A 6,764-nucleotide genomic window follows, 5' to 3' on the forward strand; every position below is an offset into this window, starting at 1 on the left:
TAACTTTAAAATGGCAGGAGAAAGAACTCTTCCATTGCCTGTAAATTCTTTACATTGCAAAAAAAATGAAGGTATTAATGTTCTTTGTTCTAAGTGAGGTTCAATTCAATGCACATTCAATTTATGTGCTGCAATCTGATCCCATATTTGGCAGATATAGCATAAGATTTCCTGGATTAATGCAATGTTTCCAGCTCCTGACAGCCAGGATAATTTCATTATTCTCCTGGCTCAAGGTGCTGTGTGTCACAAAGTGCTGCTGCTCACTCCTGGTCCAGGTCAGCCCTCGGGTGCTCAGAAAGGCAGCACAGCCACCAGTGCCACCAGGAAATCCTTTAACATCTCAAATTCATCACACTTGTGTGCAAGACACTTGGAGTTGCCTTGGAGCCCAGTAAAGGGACAGCTCTTGGGGCTAAGAGGCACAAAATCTTTGGGGCTTTAGAGTTCCTCAAACTCCTTCTTGGCTGACAGATGTTGATGGAAATGGAGACATCTGCACCTCCGTCTTCCATTCCCCTTTCCAAAGCAATTACATGTTCTTTATGCAAAATAGAAAAGTGTTATAAACCTGTACAAAAGCATTCCAAAACACTTTTTTCTCCTAATGGACAAACCTTTCCTGCTGTTTGACTCCTGTTTTGTCCAATACCTGCTCTAATATCCACTGCACCAAGTGCATTTGCATCATCACATGGGCTGAGCAGAGTAACTGTACAAATATTCAAAGAATAGGTTTAAAAACTTACTGAGCTTTGTAACAGGGCTTTTCTTGACAAACCCCAAAGCAGATTACACAGAAAGCCTCTCACCAGGGAGCCCAGAAGAGGCCCTGTGGTGTTTCCACACCCAGTCAATTAAAGGATTACTGCTATTAAAAACCAAGTCTTTCCTTGGGTCTATAGGTTTAAGAGCATTATCTGAAATTGGTAGGGATCATCTTGGCTTGTAAAATGCCAGAGCTTTACTGACAGCAAATTTCGAGCCAGGCATCTTGGAGAGCAGCACAAAAAGCCTCCATGGCTTCTGCAACAAACCAAGCCAGAGCTCGTGCCAGCTTCTGCTGGAGCAGAAATAGAATTCCTGTACTTTGAGTTGTCTTTGGAAAGGCTCATTTATCAGCAAAAACCCCTTCCATTTTCTCTTCAATGACTGAGGACTCGTGTCCAAACTGGAACATGGATCTCATTTGTTATGGAAAAGGCAATTTTCCCTTGAAAAAAGAAGGATTTATTTGACTGTCAAAAGGATGTGTGCCCGGCACAGAACACGAGGGGATTTCTGCAGGTTTGATTTTCCCCAGGTCCCATTCTGACCCTAACTGGAGACCAGCAGGAGCCCAGTGTGCATGGCAGACTGGTGCAGGAGCTTTGGCAGCTGGGGGTCAGTGGGTGGGCACAGATGGCCAGGTTTGTTCAGAGCAGCACCAGGGACGTGGGCACTGCCCGGGGGATGGCTGGGCTGAGAGCAGGGGACACGTGAGGAGGGGATTTCACATGGAAAAGGTGCCAGAGACCAAGAACAGAGGCCACGGCAGTTTAGATGGTATAGGGATAAAGTATTCACAGAGGGTAAATGTAGGTTTTAGGATTTTTAGTATAGAGGTTTCTGGTTACAAGATGGAGGGATTTAAGCGTGTCTAACCTTTCTTCTTCTTCTTCTTCTTCTCTACCTCCATCCTGTCTGGTGATGTTGGCACTTTTAGATTGGTCTAGAGTAGAAACTCACTGTCTAGCGTGGATGATAGGTATTGGAGAATAACTGTAAATATTGTACAGGTAGTTTGTAGTATATAAAGATAACACCGCCCTGGGGGTGGGCAGAGTGCCTCTGACTGTCCTGCTGAACGGATCTCGGCTGGACAGGGAGAAAGAATTTTATAGATTAGATGTAATAAGCAACCTTGAGACTGAAAAATGAAGAGCCCTGACTCCTTCTTCAAGCACCGGGCTAGAAAAAGAAACTTTTGAACTTTTCTCGGAGTCACTCTGACCAGCTAGAGAGAGAGAGAGACCCCAACACCAAGCTCTGGTTCAGGGCTCTCACAGCCCTAATTTACAAAGATGGTTGGCATTTGGCCTCCAAGTGTCTCCCATTCCTCATTTCCCCACCAAGGTCAGAACTGAGGCTTTGTACCCAAACACAGCTGCCAGCAAAACATTTTGGGGGTGGGAAGTTCCAGAGCCAGGTCCTGCCAGCTTTATCTGAACGATGGGTCCTGCTCTGCCTCCTGACTTCCCCAGCTGCAGCAGAGACACTCAGCTACAGGCTGTCCTAAAGGGACTCCCACGAGAGCAAGAAGGCAACAGGAAAGCAAAACCAAACACACTAAACCAAAGAAATGCAGCTTGGGCACAGAAACCAAGGGCCAGGAACCATTCATGAGCAGCTGACAGGACCAAAAGTGTCTGTGGTCTGGATGTGCCTGCATGTTGAAAATGAAGGGGGAAAAAAAAGAGCAGATGGATGAAACAAATGTTTAAGCAGCTTACTTTGCAGTGACACTAAATTTTTTCACTGGATGAGCAACTACTGGATTAGTTATGAGTCTTGCCATGGCAGGTGGCACCTGCAGCATAGAAAATGTGTTTAGCTATACCTGAAAAGCTTAGATGAAATAAAAAAGTCAGTTACAAAGGCTGGGACATATTTAGAGACACCTTTAAGTACAGAGGTTTAAAAAAATGGGATGCATGTAGGCTTAACATTATTAAAATGATTTGATCAGGAAGGTATTGATTTTACATACAGAGATGAAATACCTCAATGTTTATCATTAAAGGTAAGTTCTTTTTAGAATATATTTCATCATCCTTCATCCCATAGCAGGGTTCTTCTACTTGTGCTTTTGAAGTCCTTTTATCTTGATTTACAGACTATAGAGCCACGCAGCAAGCTCTTTGCTCCAGAAACACACAATTTCAATGTGTTAAAGAAGCTACAATTCTTTAGCAAGTAATTCTTTAGTAAGTAATTCTTTAGCTCCCTGAAGAGAAGGAGATTTAAGGCAAGAGGTGGGATTTAGAATTCTTCAATGACAAAGTCCTCACACCTTTAATTTTCCTGATCAGCTCCAGACAGCCAAGATCTCAATGACATTCAGGAGAGCCCCTGGCCCTGATCATGCTGGACATGGCTGCTCATGCAGAGGACACAGGATCCAAGATCTCTGTGATGAGGAAACCTCACACCTTTACTAAGGGGGCAATTTTGGAACCTTTCCATCCAGCAATCCGAGAGCTCCTTGCATGATTTACCAATCTGCACAGGCAAGGCTCAGCAGTCAGGAGAGCAACAAATTGTTATTTCACCTACCCTGGGCTGGGTTCTGAACAAAAGTCTGTGCCTTTGTCAGCGTTTGTCAGGAGCAGGGTGGGCCAGGAGGACACCCTGGGATGCTGACCTGGACCAGGCATCTGAAACCCCCCCCTCACCCCTCAGCCTTGTCCTGACCAGTTCTCCTGGAGTCATGCACACACAGACTGCTTTTCCTGGGTCAGGGATTTTTAACAAGGATCTGAAAGCCTCCCTGTGACACAAACGATGAAATAAACTGTGTCCTCCTCTGCTGGAGCAAAATGAACCCAGGGGGTTCCAGTGGGGAGCAGTGTCCAGCTGGGCACACCTGTGCCAAACACACCAAACTCTGTGCCAGAATGAACCCAGGGGGTTCCAGTGAGGAGCAGTGTCCAGTGGGCACTGCCAGGGGCACCTGTGCCCACCACACCGAGCTCTGTGCCATGCCCACTGATATCATCTCTGGGACAAACCAGCTCAGTGCACGTGGTCGCTGCTGGCTGTCAGAAACCAGGCAGAATCCCAAAGGCATTTCCCACAGCCCTGTCACTGTCTGGAGGGAAGGAATGTGTTCACAGCTTTGTGTTTGACTGACCCACAAGCGCTGCTGCTGCTGCTTTCCTCCACTTTGCTCACCCTCCTGGCAAAAAGGCAACCCAAAATGATTTCTACCTTTTCTGCTCCACCCCCTGGAAAGCACAGTGCTCACTCTATCTGAAAAATTAGCTTGTCATTAGATCTGTGGCAAATCCCCCCACAGATGGTCTTTCTTTATCCTTTCAGTGCCTTAATTGGGTCTTTATTTTGTGGTGATCAAGCTTAATAAAGGTCCATTTCACAAGACATCCTTCTGACTCGTATCACATTGCCCACAAGTTTTGTTTTCAATCCCGAACCTTCTTTCTGGAATGGTTCTTTCAATATGCTCAATTTCTGTCCAAACACTTTCTAGTGCAGCTTTGCATGCTCTCAGAGTACAATTGAATCTTTGCAGACCATGAACAGAGTGCATTTGTTACTGATCAAACACCTGGGAGTGTTTACAGGCAGCCTTTTCCCACTGTTTTTATTGCAGGGGTTTCTTTAATTTCTACTTTTCATACTAATTCTTCACCCAGTACTTACCTGCACATTTATTTTTCTCTAGGCCTTTTCACAGTTACAAGTTATCAGAAACCACTGACATACAGTAATTATACACTTGATAATTGAATACACCAAAATTTGCTTTGCCATATTAGTGATTAAACACAATCAGTTTCCATGATCATTTTGTCCAGATTAAAGAGAAATCTCTACTAAATTGCTTAGAGAAGGTCAATGCAATTCCCTCTTCAAGATTAAATCAGAAGGGAAAGGTTGGGTTTACTGCATCTGGGAATTAATTTCCTGGGTTATGCTGTCATTGGCTGGAAAAATTAATATGCACTTAGGAATCTCAGGATCACAGGATGGGTAAGGCTGGAAGGAATCCCTGCAGGGCATCTGCTCCAACCTCCCTGCTCCAGCAGGGAAGAACTGAACCAAGGAGAATCTAGGGCACTGCCTTTACCCTGTTTGGGAAATTCACTTCAGTGCATCGCTGGTTTGTGCTTCTAACACAAATACTGCTCTTTCTGTAACAATGGGATCTCCTTAGGGTCCCTGGGACAGCGTGGTTTCCTTCTCCCAGCTGGAGATGAAGACCATAAGAGATCTTTCCCAGCAGCCGAGGGCTACAGACTGTTCCTTCCTTCCCTCCCCCACCATCCCTTCCAGAGCTGTGTAACCTGCTAAACTCTAACAGGATTTGCTGGGAATCAACTGTAACATGAACTAATGAGCACCTAATGAGGAGCACAAAGCCCCTGGGACACACAGGGAGATAATGGGATCAGTTTCCCTTCCACTTGCTCATCACCCAAATATTTTGCCTCTGACAGAATTGTGGGATTGCAGAGGCAAGCAGGAAATGAGGAGGGGGACCTGAAAATAAGTGAAATCTGCACATGATATAAAAACTACACAGGCTGCTTAAACCTCTTTGGAATACTATTAGTGCCTATCTTAATCATTGGGCACTTCCAGATCCTTGGAAACACAACCCTAATTCTCTCTCTCAGAGGAGATTGGTGCCAGAATCCTCCAAAGGGCCTCAGCACTGCCCCATCCCAGGCTGCAGTGCCTGATTTTGTGTCCTGAAATGCAATGGGAGCCAGCACTCTGAGGGATTCAGAGGGGGACACAGCTGCAGCATCCCCTGGGGAGTTCTAGCCCTCACTACTGGAATGGAGACGTTTTACTCGAGGCACAGGGCTGCCCTGGAGTGTTCAATAAAGCCACGTTCAGCTCAGGGTTGGTGGAATTTAGTGCTGGTTGGCAGTAGCCAGGAGCTCTCCCATGCTTTGTGAAGTATTATGTCAGCTCAGCACTGTTTTATTATTATTTATTATTTATTATTACATTATTATTATTATTATTATTATTATATTATTTTATTTTATTTTATTTTATTTATTTTATTTTATTTTATTTATTTTATTTTATTTTATTTTATTTTATTTTATTTTATTTTATTTTATTTATTTTTGTTTTATTTTTATTATTATATTTATTATGTTTATTATGCTTATTATGTTTATTTATTTGTTTTTATTTATTTATTTATTTTTTATTTTTTATTTATTTATTTATTTATTTATTTATTTATTATTCCACACAGTCAAACTTTAGCAGAATCCAGGGGTCCCAATCAATTAAGGAGCAATGAGAGGACAAGGAACCAGCACTGGGATCTTCAGCCAGTAGCACACATTAAACACCACAGGGGGAGATGTAAATCTGCTTGCTGGAGACACTTAAAAGGGCAATAAAGATTGGCACTGCAGATGCCAGCCAGTCAGCAGGGCGAGCAAATAAGCAAATAAGGTGTGGTCTGGAAAGGTAAAGAAAATAATCCCACAGGACAAGAGAGGGAACAATGGAAGATCGGCATCACAGGATGAAAAATGTTTTCAGAGATGCCCATGTTGCAAGGCAGAGTTTGTTGGGGCTGGAAGGGAGAGGGCTGGAGCTGTCCAGACATGAAATGATAAGGGCCTGAGAGAGGGCTGGCCATGAGAGTGGAAAACAAAGGCTGAGTCAGGCTGAGACTGAGCAGAAAGGAGAAAAGGAAGAAAAATGAACAGGCCATGAAGTCTGGAGAGGGACAGGGTGTGTGACCATGCACACACTGCCCTGGGAGCTGGCATTGCAGGGAACAGCACCCTGAGAGCTGGCATTGCAGGGAACAGCACCCTGAGAGCTGGCATTCCATGGAACAGCACCCTGAGAGCTGGCATTGCAGGGAACAGCACCCTGAGAGCTGGCATTCCATGGAACAGCACCCTGAGAGCTGGCAGTGCAGGGAACAGCACCCTGAGAGCTGGCATTCCAGGGAACAGCACCCTGAGAGCTGGCATTGCAGGTGAGAACACCTGAGAGCTGGC

Source organism: Serinus canaria, chromosome 5, assembly GCF_022539315.1.
Source record: "Serinus canaria isolate serCan28SL12 chromosome 5, serCan2020, whole genome shotgun sequence".
Classification (NCBI taxonomy): domain Eukaryota; kingdom Metazoa; phylum Chordata; class Aves; order Passeriformes; family Fringillidae; genus Serinus; species Serinus canaria.